The sequence below is a fragment of the Cupressus sempervirens genome, chromosome 5 (assembly GCF_028749045.1).
Source record: "Cupressus sempervirens isolate cs-2001-9-10 chromosome 5, ASM2874904v1, whole genome shotgun sequence".
Lineage (NCBI taxonomy): Eukaryota > Viridiplantae > Streptophyta > Pinopsida > Cupressales > Cupressaceae > Cupressus > Cupressus sempervirens.
Window position 1 is genome coordinate 984,874,327 of NC_143122.1, and position 23,791 is coordinate 984,898,117.

A 23,791-nucleotide genomic window follows, 5' to 3' on the forward strand; every position below is an offset into this window, starting at 1 on the left:
CGGGTAATAATTTTTGGAAGGGGGATGGGGGCATTATTAAATGAATTTGTCTTATTATCAATCTATCTAAGGGGAAATTATATAAATGTTTTATCAAAATATAGTAATTTGGCATCTGTAATAGATCATACTTTCCTAATATAAATTACATCAGCAGAATTGGCCGACAGGTTTCCCAAGGGGACTTGCGAGGTCACTAAATGTTTTGCGTTTGTCTGAAACGAGGATTATCTCGCCGTTAAAACAATCTTCAGATTATCCAAAAATAACTAAATATGCTGCACTCGCAGTCTACGGAAAGCCCGTCTTCAGATTATCTTGGAATAACTAAATCTGACAATCAGTACAGACGCATCATAAAGGAAAATGTGTCGAGAAGCAGTAAATGCTAATTTACTTTTGTACATAAATATTAACTTAAAAAAGTAAAATAGTATCTTCTAAATATTTTCATTTAGTGAAAGGAGGCATTTTTTATTTCAATATTTGAATAGTTAAAAAATAAAAATTATATGTATTTGAAGTAAAAAACAGTCAAAAGGGCTGACTCGTAAACCAGACAAACTGTTAATACCACTAGCAAATTACCACCAACCAAAATTACCCCCTAGCACTTTTAACACAAAAACATTGTTCGCACAATGATAAAAAATATCAATAAGACATTAAACAACTATTCTCTCTATTAGAACTATTGAAATTAAGAAAGCATAAAAATTACTTTAATAATAAAAAAAAATTATGATATATTTTTTAAGAATTTGAAGTGTTTTTAATGTTTGAAATCATATATAAATTTTTTAAATTTATTTCGAATTGTCACAGTTCTAAAATATTAGAATATAGATATTCATATAAACAATATATTATTAAAAAGGTCTTACATTCATAATTAAAGGTAAAAGTCATTTTAAAAAAGAAATAAAATGATGCAATCTTTGTTTTAAATAAATTTATATTTATAAATAGATTGTAGAAATATGATATTGTTAAAAGAAATTATATATATATATATATATATCACGGTAAATGATCGAAGCTTTTGATTATATTAATTAAAATAAATAGTACATCCAAGTATCTTCATTCAAACAGGTATTGGTAAGAAAGAACGAAGAATAAAACCTCCGGTCTTGTCCATGACTATAATCTTAAATCCCAAAATATTACAAGTTTAAAAGGGGCATATTGTTAGGATTAAACCACAGACAGAAATAACAATTACATGCAAATATAACCAATAACAGAAAATAATAGATTACATAAAAAAGAACACAAGGCACCAAGATTTAACGTGGTTCACCCAATCCTTGGGCTACGTCCACTAAACAACAACTCCGATATTATTACGATCCAGTAATTACAACTTGATTACAATTCGTAATCCCTTACAGCTCAATACCGCTGCAAGCACTAATTTTTGCATCACAACTATGAAACAATCTCTAACCCTAAGCTCTTTTATACAAGTATTTTTACCACTTTAGGGTTATAATTAATAATTACATGTCAGCCCAAAATTATGATAAAATAGGGCTCCAATTTTTTTTCTTCAGGGCAATGCCCCAAGCCCCAATGAATTTATGGAGTATGTACAGTGCTTTCCTGATCAGTCACCACAATCTAACACATACTCAAGTTTTCAACTATAAATTTTAGTTTTTGGGTACAATATCAAAGCTTCATTGCCATTTCTAATAGTACAATGTAATATCACGATCCTAGTTAGCAATTTTTAGGTTTATAATTGAAGGTAACATTACAAAATTGTGAATAACATATGTAGGGCAATGACAGGGGAGAGAAGTGCAGAAGAAAGAAACATCCTAAACTTATAAATAAAAATGTTCTATTTAATAAGAAAACAAGAAATTTTAATTGAATTATAAAAAGATATGTTTGTATTTATATAAAATATAAACAAAAATATTATAAAATCTTAAAAAGGACTATATTTATAAATCTAGTTCAATTAAAATATATAATTGTCAAGAGACCTCAAAATCTAATTCAATTAAGAATAAAAGAAAAAATAATTAATCATAAATTATATCAAAATATATATAATATAAAAATTTGATAATACTTTTATATTGTTTATTTATCCTATTCAATATAAGTAAAAAATATTTTAAAAACAAGCATTTGCATGCTTTTGTGCTTGCAAGATAAGTCAATACGATAATAAAATTATTTTAAAAAATATAATTTTATGTGAACAAATTACATTATTAATAATTTTCAATTTTAATAATTTTTTTTAATTGGTAAGAGGTTGAAGCCAAGATTAATTATTATTATTTATTAAGCGATAAGAAGCTTACAATTTATCATTGTATTGTAGGCTCTTGCTTTAAATTAACATAATATTTACTAAAATCTCTTAAATAATATTTATTTTTTAATAATATAAAAAATAACGTCTCTAATAAATATTATATTGAGTAAATAAATTATAAAAATTAAAAAATAATATTTAAAAAACTAAACTAATATAAAAAAAAATTAAAAAAATTTAAAAACTAAAACTTAAATCAATTTTAAAAATTAAAAGTTAAATAAATAGAGATCACAACATGAGGTAATGTAGAGATCAAAGTAATTATTTTTTAAATAAATAGGAAAAGAAAAATAATAGTTAAAAGTGAAGATTTAAAATACAATCTTATGTAAACAAATTAGATTATTAATAATTTTCAATTTACTCAACATAATATTTACTAAAGTCTTTTAAATAGATTAATAAATATTATTTATTTAAATTCAATTTATCAAATATTAAAAAAATAATTTAAAAAACTCTATCAAGAAATCTATTATGAAAAATTAAGAAGAGAAATACAAAAAAATAATATTAAGAAATAACAAAATCTCTAACAAATATTCTATTGACTAAATAAATTTATAAAAACTAAAAAACAATATTTAAAGAAAAATTAAACTACTATAAAAAATAAAAATAATTTAAAAACTAAAATCTAAATCAATTTTAAAAATCAAAAGTTAAATAAATAGAGATCACAACATGCAATAATGTGGGAATTAAGTAATTATTTTTTAAATAAATAAGAAAAGAAAAATAATAGTTAAAAGTGGACATAACAACTAATAAATATCAAAACAAGAGTTAAAAGTGGAGTGAGATAAAAACTGGCTAGTAAATAATTAACGAGAAGGATTTACAATTTTTCAATCAAACTGACAACTTTTTCGGCCAAACAACTTTTCTGTTAAAATTTTTATTTTTGGGAACAATGTTCCCACAAATAGCCTACCGACTAAAAAATATAATATAAAAGCTTGACAATATTTTTATATTAATTTAGTTATCCAATTCAATACAAATTTTAGTGATTTCTTAAATAAATTATATTAAAAAATATTATATAAAAACTTGACAATACTTATATTGATTTATTTATTCTATTCAATATAAGTAAAAAAAATTTTTTTTTAAAATATAATATAAAAGCTCGACAATACTTTTATATTAATTTATTTATCCTATTCAATACAAATTTTAGTGATTTCTTAAAAATTTAAATCAAACTTTTTGTTGGTTAAATGATTACACTTAATTAATTAATGCCGATAGGCATTCTACAATGGAATGGGGGAGTGGGATGGTGTGAGCATGTTAATGTTAACTTTTATTCTTCTAGGTTAAATTTGACAACCATCTACATGTCAAAAATTTAAATCTTATTATAAATAGAATATACTTTTAAAAATAATTTAATAAATACCACATAAAATATCTATTTAAATTATAATATTTGGAGATATAAATCATCCATTTTTTAAGAAATTAAAATAAAAACTTAAGTTAGTAAAAAACTAAATAAATGGAGATAAAGGGAATATAAATAATTTTAGATGTAGTAAATTAAATTATAATTATTTTGTAGTGAATATCTATCGGCATTTCTTTAGATAGATTTATTTAAGATATCTATACTAGTTTTATACCAAATTAATTTGCATAAGGAAAAAATCAACTTAAAAAAGTTTTCTATAGATCTATTAAATGAATTAAAATAGATTTACTTATCTCTAAAATACATTGTATATAAAAAATAAAATTTAAATAATTTATTTAATAATAAATTCATATATCTTCCCATTTTAAAAACATAATATTAGAACTTCAATAAAATTTATAATTTCAAACTTCAATCTACTTAAAAATATCATAACACTAATTCAATAATAAAAATATAATAATATTATTTACTATTATACAACTACTTCAATTTAGCAAAATATTGGAATAAAAAATGCCTCCTTTGACTAAATGAAAATATTTATAAGATACTAATTTAAGCCAGTGCCCACCAATCATGCACTTTCATTTAAAGTAGTGCAGTGATTTTTTTTGGCTTTAAATTTCAGCCATAAATTGGTAAATTAAAAAGAATTTTAGTTTGACATGAAATTAAATTGGCAAAAGCAATTTTTTAATGAGGTCTGACATGGGTCTAGACCGCAATATTTAGTATATTTGAGTCGGTGATTATAATAATATAAATAGAAAATGGGAAAATTAATGTAATAGTACAATATATTGAGACAAAAATAAAAGGTTCAACCCTTTCCACTCTAGTGCTTCACTTTTTTAGTTCATTTGAATGCCCAAGGACCTCATGCAGCTCCATGTGGTGGCTTAGATGTCTTAGAAGAGAAGCCTAGGATGCACACTACAACCAGCTCAAGGAAGTCTAAGGTTACAATTTCACTTGTGCTAACAACCTTCAATGAATAGGCATCTGCTATGCTCTAGACAAAATGCACCAAAAGTCAAAAACAAATTCTTCAGATCTCTGAAAACATAGTGATTTTTTCTCAATTTTTTGTTGTTTTTGATTATAGAACATACAAATCATGAAGAAAAAATTCTGAAATTTTCAACAAAATCTGTTGTGTTTTCAATTTTTGTCAAAGATGCATTTTGTTTGGAGGATAGTTGCGTCCCAATGTATATGGTGGCCCTTACCCCACCCCCCAAGATTTGCAACAAACTTGGCAAACATTATTGTCGCTAATAGGAACTTGAAGGCCACATTCTAATTGAGATTGTTGGTAAGGCTGGTGGTTTTCAAGGCTCCATTGGATGGCTTCTATATTTGGCAATTGTTCCTAGTTGTGCCTCTTTTGTCCTATCTATCCTATGTCATCAATTCCTAAGGTTGGTTTGGATGATTTGACTAAGGATTGGGAATAGTTTTGCATTATTATGCCATAGTTTGTAGATTTATGAAGGTATGACCAAAATTATGTGTTTTGCATTTATGGATTAGTGAAAAATGGAAATAATCCATGGAAGGTGAAATTTGGATATACGCCTAAGCCAAGGGATTCTTTATTTTGGATTTTTTTTCTCAAGAGGATAAGAAGTTAGTACTAGAGAATAGTCCTTGGATCTTTGAAGCTAATTCTTTGTCTATGAAACCATGGTTCTTCACCTTCGATCTACGCTTTTATCTTTTTATTGTATTTTTGGATGCAACTACCTATATTCCTCTACAATTTTTTTGTGATGGCTACATTTGGGCCATCATGAATAGCTTGGGGGAATACCATTACATTTCTAAGGAAATTGTTAATTTAAAAAATCCCACCTATGCTCGAATATGTTGAAATGGAGTTGTCCAATTTTGGAATACTATTGAAGGTGCATAGTAGAGGTTGGACAACTTGCGGTCTATGAGAAAAGTGTCTTCATATGTAGAAAAAATTAAAAAAATTTGGGAGAATTATGTCAAAACATATTTCAAATTAACTTCCATCAACTACTCTTTAGAGATTACTATATATTCATTATTGGGGTAACATGACATTTTGGCAAACTGTCACGCCCTACTAGGGAACATGGAAGGAGAAGGTCTAAAGTTACTAAAGATGTGATCAAATTTAATATACATTTTTTATCCTTATTTATTTCAACAAATACATCATATGTTCTTTAGCTTGTCAATGTAATATTTAGCCTCTTCATACTTGTCATTCAAAGTATCTCTTTCTTCTGAAAGTACATCAAGTTGTTCAAGAGCTTCATCTAGGTTATTTTGTAGCTTATCAATGTTTATAAAGATCTTACAAAAGGTGTTAGGCCTCCTCTGAGTAACTGGGCTCTGATACCAATTGTTAGAAATAGGAAATACTTGTTGGACTAACTGCCAATGTTCCCTTTCAGGATTCGTGACATGGCTTAACCACCTAGCGTGTTCTATAAGTCAAACAGTTGTATCGAGCATTGATAGGTCAATCTTTTGGTGCAATGACAACCCTGGTTTGTGACAAGTGGTATCAGAGCTTGGTCACAAGTTTGAATCTCCTCGGATAAAGTTGAGGGAGGGATTATAGGACTAACCACCAACATTCCCCTTCGAGATTTCTGACATGGTTTAACTGCCTCTTGTGTTCTATAAGTCTAGTGGTAGTATCGAGCATTGATAGGTCAATCTTTTGGTGCAACGACAACCCTATTTTGTAACAATATTGAGAGGGGGGAGGGATGAACCAGTATTCCACAAACTTTTGCCCAACTATGGATATCATTTACAATCTTATAACTTGTATATGAAAGTAAATTGATTAAGATAAACAATAAACACAACCATAAAGTAATGCAACACATAACACCATATTTTGTTAACTAGGGAAACCCTGGCCAAGGGAAAACCCCGAAGGGGATGGTACCCACAAAATGATTCACTAATCAAAAGTATCTTGTGAAATATATTGACCCTGTTAGGAGACTATTACATCTATATAGTGTCCTGGTCTTTGTTAGAAGCCTCAACCATATTAGGAGTTGTTATTACAAATTTCAGAAAGTATGCAAGATAAGCCCATTGCCCAAACATGCAATATACAATAATGTTCTTCAATACAAGAGATATATACACAAAACCTCTTACTATTGCTGATATCTTTAATATATGATTTGTCTTTGCTACTCTTCAAAAAACTAATCATAAATTTGTGTCACTCTAATCATAACATTAGAATTCACATCTCAAAACAATCACATACATATCACAAAAACCACACTTTACTTCCCATTCAAAACTGTAAGAATTTGCCTAAGGGCAAAATTCACCCAGGAACTAAGAACTCAAACAAAAGCACAACTGTAGACCAAAAATGGATATGATCAATTAATTAGAGTATGTCCTAATACATTGCTTTGTATTGTATATGATGTTCAAACACACTAGGAGTGCCAGCATATAAAGGCCTCTCAAGAAGCACCTAGAATGTCTCTAGAAGGAACCAAGAGATGAGATAAGCATCATGACAACTAAGCACACACCTTATCCAACATTCTAGATGAGTGGATAAGAATGAGAAGGTTTTAGACACCATGTTCTTAATTAGTGCGCTAACTCCTGTGTTGTAGACACCATATGCATAAAAGAGGTGCAAACTCCTATGTTGTCAACATGACAACTCACAAGAGTACACATACTCCTAGGTGGCTAATAAATAAATAATAAAAATATGCATTAACCTAAGTAAACTTAAGTAAGTGTAAATAGTGAATAATTATTTACACCAACACCCCCCCTTAAGTGCAACTTAGGGGAATTCTCTTAAGCTTACGAAAATGTCATGAGCCCAAATTTAAGGATATATGAATATTTGAATAACATATTATACAATGATAATAATTAAGAATAATAAAGAATAAATAATAATATATTATTGATATAATAATAATAATATGTTACTAAGGTAATAAGGTAATATAAAAGGTCAAATCATTATTAATAAATGAAATAATAATGTTATTATCATACACTACGATATTACATTATAATTATAATATGATAATAGTATTAAAATATAATAAATTAAAGATTAATAATATTAGTAAAGTAATCAAGATTTGTGAATATCACACACACACAGATATATATATATATATATATGATTTAATAATAATAAAAATAATGTTATTAATAAATTATGTGCACTATTATTAAAAAATATTGGACATATAAATATATACTAATTATATTATTGTACATTATGGATTGAACAAATATATGGTACAATATAATACAATATACATTATGATATTAAGCTTGATGGTATAAATATATAAGTCATATTACCATTAATATTAATGAAACTACAATAACATACGATTATTCATAACAGTCATATTGTTTATCTATTCACAAATAGTGGTTAATGATATTGAAGTGGCACCTTCTCATTGTGGCTCTTTAGCACATATATTTACTAAGTTGATTGGCTATCCAAAATATAGATTTGGAGAATTGATTTTATGAATATGTCTATTTTTGGAATCCACTTAGTAAAGAGAATAAACAGTGGCTAGCACAACTTATCTTAGTGCAAATATTAAATACGACAGATAAGAGACAACATCAATCAAAGAGCATATGATGAAGTAGGGAGAAATGAAAGGAAAAATATACAAATTATTCCATCTCTTTAGATTGGGACTTCAGACTAGTGAACAAATTATAATTAGAATTGGCAAATGGAGCAGCCTTCTTTCTTAGTTTCAATGGTGTGAATGTTAAATTTAGCATTTGTCAAAGACATCATCGAAAAAATATGGCAAAAAGAATATAATTAAAAGGAAAGTCATAAAAATGATGGACCCCCAAAAAGGGTTCATTACAAATGGTATCAGAGTAGAAATCCTACCAACCTGTGAAGAAATGTTTATACAAATCAATCAGAGGATTTATAACAATGAGCACGATAGGTTTTAACTTCCTTCTTCATTTGTTTGTTTGAAAGGTTTGCGGCTCTGACTAGAAGTTTTTCAATGCATAGATACTATTTCAAAATGACAAATCAAAGATGCTTCTTCTAAATGGCCACCATTTATACATCAACTACTAAAGTTTAATCTTGGGCCATGCTAGATAAGTTTTCCACCTTTTTATTAGACTGTATCGCAATAGGTGCTAATTCAGTAGCAATGGGGAAGATCAGATCTTTCGAATGAAGGTCAAGGTGGTAAGCTTTTCCACTGGAGAGTATATTTCTGTGCATTTTTGCAGAATAAAACACAATATCTAGATTCTCAGATCCTATTGTTGGCATAATATTATGATTAATGTAATAGTCTATTGGTTCCAATATGATAAGTAGGAGAAAATTTCCACAGCAAGTGAAATTGTGAGTCTACAACTAACATGTTTAGTCTAGAACAAACAAACTCAAAGAAAAGGATAACCATCCCAGATCATTTTTCTTGGAATAAAAATGATTACATACAGTCCTTAATGTCATGATGATTTAGACTCTAGTTACTAAAAGATGCAGAGCAAATATGTTGGCAATAGATTGTGTAGCTTTGAATAATAAATTCTCAAAAACCAGCATCAAATTATTAGCAAAGACTGCATTTCTATAAGAAAGGGAAGATGAAGGGGATTCAAAAGAATATTTGAAGAGTTTACAAAAGTTCATTTCCAAAGCGAATATTATTTATCGCTGACCTGATTGCTTGATATGGAAGAATTAGGTTTGCAGCATCAACGTAGTCCAAACTGTGAACTGCACTTGGAAGCTGAAGGTTCTGAGATGATTCTTCTGGGATTTCGTCCAAAGGAGAGTTTCTACCAAGGCAAGCTAGCAACTTGGAAAATCAAAATAATTGAAGCAAAGTATTCACTTGGAGCTAAAGTTAGTATATATTGAAAGCAATGCAATCCTCAAGGGATTGATGAAATGACTAAGCGGGCCTTCCTAGAGTAGAACCTAGGCAAGATGTAGTGACACGTGCATTGTTATATGAGAGGTTGTCTGAGAAGGTGAGGCCATACCAATACATCGTTGCAGAGTTCACAAAAAGGTTTTCCACGTTGAGAAAAACACTGAACCTAACACTAAAGGTGGAAGAGGGCCTTGTGGTAAATAAGGCGGATGTGAGCTTCCGCAGCCAAACTATTATTCTCTAGAATCATTTCAACAATTCCACATTTCCATGATGCAAGACCAAAAATCATTAATAGAGCTAACAATTTTCCAATGCCACGGGATCCACAATTTTGCCTTATGTTACTCAAGTACATCTAGTTGCTGAAATTATCACGATGGACAACAATGAGTTTGGTCAGCAGTAATAGATGAAAATTTATCCTTCCACATATGCAAGACGCCTTGGCATGTGAAATTGAGCATTCCCAATACATTGGATGACCACTCTAAATAATAAATATTTATGTTTCTCTTAGCAATATTCCTATTGGCCATCACACGGTTCGAAACATAAATGGTGACATTATTGTTGATCGGAGATGATTATATGTGAGTTACTTCCATAGTCAATATACATGAACTTCACCAAGATAGGACATGAGTACCACTAAGCATGACAAGTAAAGTTAAGTAAAGTAGGCCATGGGTACAACATGAACCCACCTACTAAGGTAAGCTATTTTAAATTTTAAATTTTTATGTACAAATGTAAATAATGTTTAATGTGATTATGAATAGAGTGAATATTAAGAATATAGAAGTATCATAAAAATTTATAAGTTTCTATTTAATTGTTTAAATATGAGAAATAGAAGTATTGCATACATAACATAAGAGTAATATTTGTGTAGTACAAATAATTAGATATGACTATTTTCAAAATTATCATTATTCAATATGTGATCGAGAGAATGTCTTATTAGAGATAAAAGTATAAATGGCACTAGTAAATTATTGAAGAAAGGAGATATCTCAACATAATCTAAATACTTTGATCAATCACAATTGTTAGTAATATATATTGAAATCATATGGTGATCATGTGTAAAGATTCACTAAAGATTCTTAGGGAAGAACCATTGAAGATTTAACAATACGACAAGTAATTCTATTTTCTATGGGAAGGCGATATTAGTCTTTCCATTAAGAGATATAGACTCAAAGGATAAATTCGAAGAGGTTATCAAATATTGCAAATTTCAATCAAGGATTTAACTAGAGAAGTCCTTTAGTGGATATGAGGATTACTTCAAACCCCTAAATCACCACTTCAACACAAAAAGGTAATGAGGTAAGATATATATATATATATATATATATATATATATATATATATATATTGTGCATATATTGTTATGAAATAATTGATAGTGTCTTTCTTATTACTAACACATTTTTTATTGTGAAGAATATTGAATAATCTATCAATGATTCTAGTTACAAAGAAATGAAATCAGAATATATGAAGAATGAAATGTAAATAAATGTTGATTTAAGGAAAACATAGTAATTAGAATACATTTCAGTTATAGTACAAAGAGTCTATCTCTCGTCCAAATTACGTAATCTTAGATAGGGAGTTGGTGGGGGAAAAGGTGAAGTAATTTCGAGCACTTGTCAGATACACTTGGAGCTTGTTTCACGCACCTTTTGCACCATCATTCTACCATCAAGATGATCGTAACAAGGAGAGAGAAAGTTGTTTGTGTACTATAAGAAGAAATCTTTCAAATGAACTAAGTAAATTAAATTTAATACTCATCTTCTCATCCACATTATGATATCCTAAGGTAGGGAGTTGGTGGAGGGAGAGGCAGAGTAATTTTGAGCACTTGTCAGATATGCTTGGAGCTTGTTTCACGCGCCCTCTGCACCGTAAATCTACCATCTTATGATGATCATAATAAGGAAAGGGAGAAAGATTCCTTCCAAAGGATTATGTAAATAAGAAAAGGGAAATCTACCACTTTCCTATGGAGTCTGCAATCATGAGAAAACACCCTATTGTAGTGCTAGTTAAGGGAAAGATAGTAATGACTCCTTTTCACAAGAACCTTTCTAGCCACACAAGAAATCCACTAAGTAGACCACCTCGTGTGGATGCCTAACACCCACCACCGGGGCCAAGGGGGCCAAAGTTCCACTCTTGGGCTTAGTATGGAACTAGCTTGGATTAACTTATTATTATTCAAATTTCTTTGAAGCTTATATATATTTATATACATGTATTGATGCTTATTTTGTGGTTGCAGGGTTCATAAGCCTAATGAAGAAGTATAGTCATTGTGCATTGTTAACTTTAGGATCTAATCAAGGTTATGTATGATGTGTCTACATCGTGTCTACTTCGTGTCTTCATGCATCAATGTGTATGCTTCGTAGTTTCTTTGTATCTTCATACATTCATATGTATACTTTGCATTCAAATGCATACTACATGTGTGACTCTTTATGGAATAGAATGAAGTAATCTTATAAGTAAAAATTTGAATGGGATCTAGTAGTCAATTTAGTTATATAAGGTTAAAAAAATATGAAAACGATTATTGCTTGAGGAAAAGCAAATTCAAGAGGGGCAGACTTGTCATGAGCCCAAATTTAAGGATATATGAATATTTGAATAACATATTATACAATGATAATAATTAAGAATAATAAAGAATAAATAATAATATATTATTGATATAATAATAATAATATGTTACTAAGGTAATAAGGTAATATAAAAGGTCAAATCATTATTAATAAATGAAATAATAATGTTATGATCATACACTACGATATTACTGTATATGTGAAAATGCGGCCTATGCTAACACACACACTTCAACACGGTCCTTATTTGCGGATTCATTGCAGAATGAACATTGAATTGTTCATCCAAAATTTGCCCTGCAAAGTGACCTGTTGCCTTCTATCTAAACGGATTTTGCCTGTTAATATCCTCAGAATCGAGGTGCAGGCAACCAGACCCTCTAAGAACGAAGGATTTGACAATGGAATTAAGCTAAGAATGAGTACACAGATTAATCTAAAAAATGAAAGATGCAATGTAATCTAAGAACAAATGAAGCAAACTAGATTAAGCATATGCATGATTAAACTAAAATGAGATTAAACTAAGAATGAGAATGTATGCAAGAAATGTAAGTAAATATGAGCATGAATTTCAACAGCAATTCGATAGCAAATCAATTCATCCCCCTAAAATGAAGAGATGAGGGTCTCTTAAATAGAGCCTCCTGGAATCCATCAACGGTTGAGATCGATTCAGATCAACGGTCAGGATTGAAGATGAGTTTCAGTCATAAAGGGAGATTCCCAAATTAAAGGGAGTTAACAGACTTAATTTGAGTAAAATAAGGAGTTAACTGTTTTAATTTGAGTAAAAAAAGGAGTTAACTGAGTTAACTCATTTTTTATCAATAGTGAACTGGAAATTCCCCTTTTTGAACTGAAGAGAGATTTTGTTGAGATATTTAATTTAATAAAATGAAATATGCTCTCATAATTACTTTTTCTATTTAATTAAATAATCTTTAATTAATTAGAGACACTTTTGTTTAATTAAATAACTTCATTTAATTAATTAGGAATGTCTTCCCATTTAATTAAATAACTTTGTTTAATTATTTAGAAGTAAGTACTCCATTTAATTAAATAATTTCTTTTAATTAATTAGAAATACCTTTCCCATTTAATTAATTAAGATAGGCATATTTATTAAATTAAATAAATTTAATTTCATAGTACATTAGCCTTAGGATATAATTATAATTTAATTAAAGTATAAATACTTAATAATTAAATTAAATATTAATCAATAGGTTTAATGTGACTAATACGAGTAAATACTATAGGAATTAAATAATAAGCATAATAGAACACTTAGATACCTAATAGTGATAGCATTTAAAAGACTACCTCCAGAACGAAGCATAATCTTTGAGGATCCAAACAGAACGTCTAGATACCTGAAATTGATAGCATTTAGAAGATTATCTCTAGAACAGAGTTTAATCTTCAAGGATCCAGATAGAACACCTAGATACCTAAGATTGATAAGCATTTAGAAGATTATCTCCAGAACAGAGCTTAACCTTGAAGGATCCAGATAGAACACCTAGATACTTGAGAGTAATAGCATTTAGAAGATTATCCCCAGAACGGAGCTTAACCTTCAAGGATCTAGATAAAACACCTAGATACCTAAAATTGATAGCATTTAGAAGATTATCTCCAGAACGGAGCTTAACCTTCAAGGATCTAGATAAAACACCTAGATACCTAAAATTGATAGCATTTAGAAGATTATCTCCAGAACGGAGCTTAACCTTCAAGGATCCAGATAGAACACCTAGATACCCGAAATTATATAAAAGATATAACAAGGTCCCATCATGAGTCATAGAATCATCCCCAGAACGAGGCTTGATCCTCAGGAGTCGAGGTTTAGACTGTCCCAATACCTGTCCATCAAACTCTGAGAAGAGTTGTTATAAGGTTGATCAATTGATGAAAAGATAAGATAGATGGCATAGATTTCAGATAGAAGGGAACAAAAAGCCCCAAGTGATGAGATGCCCCAAGTGACTAGGACATAAGATGGGAACTAGATGCCTCGAGCAATAAGTATTTAATGATGTAATCATCCTGCCCCCTCGGGAGCAAAATTGAAAGATGACACACTAGAAATATGATTTGAAGCAGTATATCATGTCAGCAGAATCTAGAAGGGATCAGAACAATCTAAAGATGGGTTGATTTGAAATGATTGTGAAGTCGCAAAAACCAAGTTTGACCAAAAGTTGACCAGAGTTAGCCATAGTTGACTTAAGTTGACTATTTTCAAAATGAATTTTGAAAATATGGAGAATGTAAAGTTGAAAGGATTCCAAGAATCATAAAGTATCAGAAAGATTTGGGCTGCACAAGCGTTCGATCATGTTGGTCCCCAAAATTTTAAAACGCATTTTTAAGGCTCTTAGGTGTGTCAGATTTTGAATTTGATCCCGGAAATGGATCCAGAATGGTCCAATTAGCCAGGGGTGCGATCGTTGCACAAATTCAAGCACTTTGAAAAATTTGGTCAACACCTATATAATGGCTCGAAGGGTCATTTTCAATTCATTTGTGCTTTTGTCTTGTAGTGATTTTGAGCTCTGATATAGAAATGGCAGTGAACTTGAGATATCATTGTTTTGAGCGCTCCAGATGACACAGCCAGCCAGCAGACTACAGACCACCGGTGAGTCATCGATCTTCCATCTTCGTACTTTCATTTTCACGCATTTCAAGTTCATGTATGCACGTTTTTAGCATATTTTAGGATGTTCAATTCTTTCTTCGTGTGAGACCGATCTCTTTTCGCACGAAGATCTTCTTTCTTCGCGCGAAGAAACAGGATGTGTTGTTTCTTCGCGTGGGGCAATTTTGGTTTTACACGAAGATGGATATTCTTCGCACGAGGCAATTCGTGTTTTACGCGAGAACCTCTTTTCTCGCATGAGATTATCTATCTTCATGCGAAGAGATCTTTTTTCGCACGAAGTCGAGATTCTTCGCGCGAAGAGAGAACTATTTCACGTGAAACTGTATGTCTTCGCGCGAGATTTCACCAATCTCGTGCGAAATTCTGTGCCAATTTTGTGATTTTCGCATTTAGAAATTGCATTTTTTTTCGTTTTGATGCTTCGATTCGACTTGATACTGATCGTTTGTTTGTCATTTTTTTGTTTGTTGTGCGTGCAGGAGGTATTCGAAGACGTATCATTTAGATCTCATTATCTGCCTTATGGAGAGTTATTGTGGAGTTTGGATGACACAGATCGGGCACACATTGCCCGATTGGGTTTGTCTTCACTATGCTGGATTCTAGCTGTGATGGTGAATCACGTTTTACTGACTGCATTGGTAGAGCATTTTCATTCGAAGATGAACACATTTCATTTGCCGATGGGTGAGATGACCATCACACCAGAGGACATATGGAGGATCTTGAGGATCCCATTTCACGGTGCCCGGGTCGTGTATGATACAATGCCTCGATTAGGGACAGAGGCACTATCCATTGTTTTTGAGAGAGAGCTACCGAGAGGCAGGGCCATCAGCTGGGATGAGCTGATGCATACTTATGGACCCACACATAGGTTAGCATCCGTGTTGGGTATTTTCTTGAGCTGCTTCCTATGTCCTAACAGGGGACAGCATGGGTTGGAGTGTGGATGGGGTGTCATGCTCCGTAGGATGTTTGAGGCACCTGAGATCTTTAGGTGGGGTCAGTGCATGTTGGCCCATCTTTTTCATGAGATGCATGAGGTCGTCTTCCACGAGAAGAAGACCATGGAAGTAGGTGTTTATGTGCTACAAATCTGGGCCTGGGAGCATCTCCCTGTATGTAGGCCGATTTTTAAGGATTCTCAGGAGCCCATGGAGCCTTACATCTGCAGATATCGAGAGCATATTACCCAGGCCCACCTGGGTAAGACTGAGCATTGGCGGACACATCTCGATGACCTGGTGTCTGTTATATGGCGACCCTAGAGAGAGATAGAGGACTGGCATGATGCCTCGAGAGAGCTTCCCTAGATGTTTAGTTCTCGACCACTGGCAGGCAGGACGACATCAGTCATAGAGAGATTTGTCATCTCACGAGTGTGGCGGCAGCATGGCCGACCACAGGACATTTCAGCTGAGTACTGTGCCTATGCCAGGGTGCAGAAGGATATAGAGCGGGGATGGCCTCCACGGATGGATCCAAGACGATCCATGATAGATATCCATAGCCTAGTTGCAGTTCAATGGGACTACCTGCCAAAGGTAGTAGATGTCGGGATGACGCCTGCATATCAGGCATTTTTGATGAGCCATCCATTCCCACACTTCACAGATCCACTAGAGATGGCAGGGCAGGTACAGGGGCAGGGACAGGTACCTCAGCAGTAGTAGGAACAGCCATAGGTGCCACCACAGGTCCAGCACCGGGTACAGCAGATACCTATTCCCCCACGTCAGATGGGATCAGACCCGGGTGCGGGGGGCAGTGGAGCAGGACAAAGTCAGCGGAGGAGGTAGAGGACAGAGGAGCAGGCCCCTCAACAGGAGGTCCCACAGCAGCAGGTGCCTCCATAGCCATAGGTACCTCCACCGCAGCAGGCACCTCCACAGCAACATGCACCAGAGATGGTCGATGAGGATATGCCGGATCAGCTGGTAGGTGGGGTATAGGACGCAGTATGGCGGTACCGAGAGTGGGTTCGTGTAGCCTCCTGACAGTTGGGAGAGTTGCAGATTGTAGTGGCAGTCAGGGATGCGTAGCTGGTAGAGAGACAGAGAGAGACAGATCGTCAGAGAGAGCACGCGGAGGCTGCAGAGCGAAGGCTAGAGCTGGCACAGGATGAGATCCGCTTCCAGTTTTCTCGAGCTACATATTATTATGCTACATACACTAGTGCAGTACCTGATGAGACATTGCAGGTGCAGCGATTCTCTCAGTACGCACGAAAGTTTGAAGGTGCATGACCTCCTGTCAGGCCGGATATGCCACCACTACCTCAGCCACCTGCTGCCCCTGTTCCTCCTGCTCCTCCTAGAGGCGAGAGTTCGGGACAGAGTTAGACACTCTGTGCCTAATTTTTATTTTGATCTCTTGCTATGTATCGATTGGTGTGCCAGCACCAGATGTATCATTTTTTATCGATTGCGCTCAAGTAGCGCCCATTTTTTGTACTGACCCATTCTTTGATATATATATATATATATATATACGAGATTTTGAGCCAAGTATTCCTGTGTACATGTCATTGTCTGTTTTGTTTTGCTTTGATGTACATGAGATGATGTTTAGATAGAACGCATATGTATGAACTGACATCTGACGTAGTGTTGTGTGTTTTTGTTTGACAATCACAGGTATTCCATTGAGGAATGAGAATTGATGAACCAAACGCTTGTGTAGCCATGGAGGAATCTGATGCATGTGGAGTATGAACGGGATTACCATCGAATCACGTGCTAATGCAAATGAAGTATGCAAGACTATGTTAAATGCAACCCTAGGTTTGGTTACCAAGCCTCAATGATTTATCATCATTGGATATAAAATAAAGCTCGTATGTTATACAATTTCCATTGACATTGCAATCATGAAAATATGAATATAACATACGTTATTGGGATTTCGGGATTAAATGTAAGCATTTGAGGCACAAGAAGCCAGAATGACCAGAACATTTGTCCCTTTTAATGTAGCAAGTTAACATAAGCATCAAAGCATGAATGCTAGGATGACCTGAATGTTGCTTGCATAAAAGGCAGACCAAACACATAGGAGATTCCTCTTATCCGAAGCATTCAGTATTCATGTTGTCTACAATGACCCTTGCATTCATAACCTGAGACAGAAGTGTGCTAGATATACTCGCAGTGACCCGTACGTTCACTTAATAGGACGAGTATCAATATTTACTGTAGCACGAAAAGTTCACTCCAACAAACAAGGAGAAGAACCAATGTCATTGACATATCTGTATAAAAAGATTTGAGGTACACATGACCATCCAATACGAGATGGAGGCTCTTATAGTGGACAACCCTCTTATAGGAATAGATCAACTTATTAGAACTAAACCGCAAACAAAAAGCAAAGAAAAAGATCATGCCCCAAGTCATTACTTCTCTAGTCGAAGATGACATCATTGAGTTACTCGAGGAGATATGATAAAGCAAAACAAAGCAAACAAAGAAAATGCTTAGCATATCCAAACAAGTATATCATTGAGTTTAATGTTTTCAGGATGATGTCAAGTGTCAATGTCCAGAATATGTAAGAAAGAAATCTCTTTAGTAGGGTGACGACAGTAGGCAGACGCAGTCAGAACGATTGGTGACTGAGGTCAAAGGGGAATCTGCACAATGAAGAACCTAAGAAGGACTAAGTGACAGTCGATAGACACAGCTAGGATGACTGGTGACTGACGCAAAAGAGATCTTCCATAAAGGAATCTTGAGACATGACCCGAGCAACGGTAGGCAGACACAGCTGAAACAACTGGTGACCGTTGCGAAAGAGATTCTATGAGGAGAATCTCGAAAAGAGTGACACTGGCGATAGTAGGCAGACACAGTCAGAACGACTGGTGACTATCGCGTAGGAGATTCTATGAGGAGAATCTCGACAAAGAGTGACATTGGTGACAGTAGGCAGACACAGTCAGAACGACTGGTGACTATCGCGAAAGAGATTCTATGAGGAGAATCTCGAAAAGAGTGACACTGGCGATAGTAGGTAGACACAGTCAGAACGACTGGTGACTGTCGCATAGGAGATTCTATGAGGAGAATCTCGAAAAAGAGTGACACTAGCGATAGTAGGCAGACGCAATCAGAACGACTAGTGACTGTCGTGTAGGAGATTTTATGAGGAGAATCTCAAAAAAGAGTGACACTGGCGACAATAGGCAGACGCAGTCAAAATGAATAATGACTGTCGCATAGGAGATTCTATGAGGAGAATCTCGAAAAAGAGTGACACTAGCAACAATAGGCAGATGCAGTTAGAACAACTGGTGACTGTCGCGTAGGAGATTCTATGAGGAGAATCTCAAAAAGAGTGACACTGGCGACAATAGGCAGACGCAGTCAGAACGACTGGTGACTGTCGCGTAGGAGATTCTATGAGGAGAATCTTGAAAAGGTAACACTAAGGGGGGAATGCCCCCGAGCTATGACAAGACTCAATCCATGGATACATGAGCAGAAAAAGCAAGAAAGCAGAACCATGAAAGCGACTATACAGAGAAGCCAGAAGATGCGGCGTAGGATGGAGCATTGGGAACAAGAGGCGCTTGTTTACCAGGTTTTCACCTTCTTGGCAGGATTTCCTCTTTTTTTTTGCTACCATGATGCCTGTTTCCAGGTTTTCACCAATGGCACTTTTCTTGTTTTTCAATTTTTTTTGGTATTTTTGAGATTTTTCAATTTTTTTGGTGTAACGAAGGCACCTATTGCTAGGTTTTCACCAGGGTAACAATTTTTTCAGGACTTTTTCTGAGGGTTATGATTTTTTTTTAGGACATTTAGATATGTACAGAGAGCTTGTTGAGATTGAATCAACTGTAAAACCGCTTCAGGTGGAGAGTGTTCATAGGCTCTTTAAGCACTTCTCCTTTAGTTATGGAAAGTTGATAGGCGCCAGATCCATATACTGCAGTAATGATGTAAGGACCTAGCCAGTTTGGTTCAAACTTTCCCTTTTGCATTCGTTGTTGTTGATTCTTAGGGTTCTCTCTTAGGATGAGATCACCCAGCTGGAAGTCACGTGGCCTAATTCTCCTATTGTAGCTTCATGCCATTCTTTGTTGATATGCTCGTAGATGATCACAGGCCACCTGTCGTCGTTCATCCAGCAACACAAATTCTTGAAGCTGGGCTATCCTATAGTCATCATCAGTGATAAGGCCTTTCCTAGAGATTCTCAAGGTAGGAATCTCGACCTCTATCGAAAGCACAACATCCACCCCATATAACAATGCAAAAGGAGTCGTTCCCGTTGGAGTTCTAATGCTTGTTCTATATGCCCACAGGGCTGGATTGATCTGGAGATGCCAGTCTCGCCCTGACTTACTGACTGTGCGATGAAGAATTTTGAGGATCGCCTTATTGGATGCCTCAGCTTGGCCATTACCCTGGGGGTAATAAATGGAAGACCAATATTGTGTAATTTTGAATTTCTTGCACAGTTCCTTAACGTCTTTATTTTTGAATTGTCCTCCATTATCAGTAATGATTAAGGACGGTATACCATATCCACAGATGATGTAGTTTGTGATAAAAAGCGCTACAATTTTGCCATCAACAATTGTGAGAGGGACTGCCTCTACCCATTTCGTGAAATAATCTATAGCGGTGATAATGAACTTATGTCCATTAGAAGAGGTTGGGTAAATTTGTCCCACCAAGTCAAAGGCCCATTGTTGAAATGGCCACGTTGTAGTAGAGGGAATCAACTCTCTAGCTGGAGTGTGAATGAGATTCCCGTGTAGTTGACACTATTTGCAGGACCTAGCATATTTAATAGCTTCTTGCTCCATTTTAGGCTAGTAGTAACCAGCACGAAGGAGTTTGCGAGCTAGTGTTAGGCCATTGGAATGAGATCCGCAAATGCCTTCGTGAACGTCAATTAGTGCACGTTTGGACTCGTTAGGTTCTAAACACCTAAGGAGTGTTCCATCGAGACCTCTCCTATACAGATCGTCAGCAATAATGACATAATGTGAAGCATTACAGATTAGGTAACGTTTCTCATTTTGGGTCAGACCTTCCGAAATGGTTTGATTACGAAGGTAGGAATAGATGTGATGGTAGTGGGATGATTCTTGTCCTATAATAGAACAAATCATCTTGGAATCAGGTGTGTCATAGGCTGGGTAGTGTAAGGCTTCCACCAAGAACTCATGTCGGAGATCATTTTCTGGCATTTGCAGAAGGGAGGCTAGAGTGGCCATGGCATCAGTCGCTTTATTATCTACACGTGGAACCTGTTGGAAGGTGATGTGTGCAAAATATTTTGTTAAGTCATCAACCATGCGTTTGTAAGGAATTAGTTTTTCATCCTTTGTTTGATACACATCATTTACTTGGTTGATGACAAGCTGAGAGTCACCGAAGATATCCAATTGATCTACTCTCCATTCAGCTACAATTTTCATACCATTGATCAAAGCTTCATATTCAACAATGTTATTTGTACAAGGAAACAGAATCTTGTATGCTTTGGGCAATGAGTATTTCTGTGGTGTGATGAAAAGTAATCCAGGACCTGATCCTTGTTGTGTGAAGGATCCATCGAAGAACATAACCCATGTATGGTGAGTGAGTGTTAGAATTGACTCATCTAGAAAATCAATGTTTATTGGTAGAAGACTCTGTATGGGTGCCTCAGCGAGCTGGTCTGCAATTTCCTGTCCCTTTATAGCTTTGCGTTCAACATATTGGATGTCAAACTCACTTAGTATCATTACCCATTCAGCCAATCTTCCTGTGAGAGCTTCCTTACTGAGAAAATACTTTAATGGATCTATTTTAGCCACAAGTCGTGTAGTGTGGGCAAGCATGTAGTGTCTCAACTTTTGGGAAGCAAAGACAATTGCCAAGCAAGCTTTCTCAATAATATTGTAGTTTTTCTCATAAGAGACCAATGTTCGGCTCAAGTAATAAATAGGTCTTTCTTTGTTATCATTGTCTTCCTGAGCCAACAGGATTCCCAAAGATGTTTCAGTGGCTGAAATGTATAAAAGCAAAGGTTTCTTATGCATAGGAGGCATCAGGATTGGTGGATTGACAAGATATTATTTAATCTGTGTTAAGCTTTGCTCACAATCCCGGCTCCAATTGAATTTCACACCCTTATGTAAGGTCTTTGTGAAGGGTTGTGATTTATTCGCCAATTGTGAAATAAATCTATGAATAGATTGAAGCCTTCCCTGTAGTCCTCTCATCTGACTGATGTTTCAAGGTGGTGGCATGTCCATTATTGCTTGTACTTTTTCTGGATCTACTTTAATTCCCTTTGTAGAAACAATATATCCTAATAGTTTTCCTGATGTGACACCAAATACACACTTCTTAGGATTGAGCCGAAGACTAAACTTTTCCATACGATCTAGTATTGGTCCCAAATCGTGCAAATGGGTATTGCGTTTAGCGCTTTTGACCAAAGTATCATCAACATAGTCTTCCATAGTTCTATGCATCAGGTCATGGAAAATTGTAGTAACAGCCCGCTGATATGTAGCTCCAGCATTCTTTAAACCAAATGGCATCACATTCCAACAAAAGGTTCCCCATGCACATGTGAAGGTTGTTTTCTCTTGATCTTCTGGTGCAATTTTTATCTGATTGTATCCAGAAAAACCATCCATAAGTGAGTACATCTCATAGCCAGCCGTCATGTCCACAATCATACCAATATTAGGGAGTGGGAAGTCATCTTTAGGACATGCCAAGTTAAGATCACGAAAATCTGTACAAAATCTGATAGACTTATCGTGTTTGGATGCAGGGACAATATTGGATATCCATTTAGCATAATCAATTGCACGAATGAAACCAGCCTTCAGAAGTTTCTCCAATTCGGCTTTGACTAGCAATGCAACATGAGGATGCATTTTTTGAAGCTTCTATTTAATTGGTTTTATGCCTGGTGTTATGGACAAGTGATGCATGATAAGATCAGGATCCAATCCTGGCATGTCAGAATATGTCCAGGAAAATTTAATTTTCTTTCCCTTGAAAAAGGCAATGAATTGTTCCTTTTCTTCAGTTGACAATGACTGAGCCAGATGTATCACATGAGGATGTTCTTCTGTGCCCAGGTTAATCGGTTGTGTTGGCTCTATTAACACTGCTGATCTCTCCTGAAAGTGACTGGGAAGGACATCAAATATCTCATCCACGGGCGCCTCAGAGAGGTTTTCACCCTTGGACACGTCTTTTGTTTTTACTTTTTTTGGATTCGACAATGCCACAATGTGGTTTTCACCATCGGACCTCTTGCATTTTTTCTTTTTAATTATGTGACTAAGATATTTAATGTCGACCTCAATCATGTTGACACTCTACTCATTGGTGGAAGACATTACAGGTTCGATAGCATTTAGGTAACAGGAAAGAGTATAGTCATTCTAGAATGTGGGGACTTCGTTAGATGCATTGGGGTTCCAGTCTATAAGCTCAGGATGTGCGAGTGAGAGAGTAGTGGCTGGTTCAATTGCGTTCACAGTATAGTTATTAAATGCGTGGACCAGCAATTTGAGACCTACGGCGACCTCACCCACAGGTGTATTCAAATGTCTCAGAGTATGAACATTAGTAATTGACGACTCTAAGACACTAGTTGGATCAGACCCCTGTGACCTATCCCTAGATGTTTCACTCACTTCGATTTGATTTTCATAGACATGCACTTGGTCAATGTCTTTATTAGTAGTCGCTTCTGAAAGATTTTCAAATTCATATTCATGAGAATCGGTGCTAGGGACAT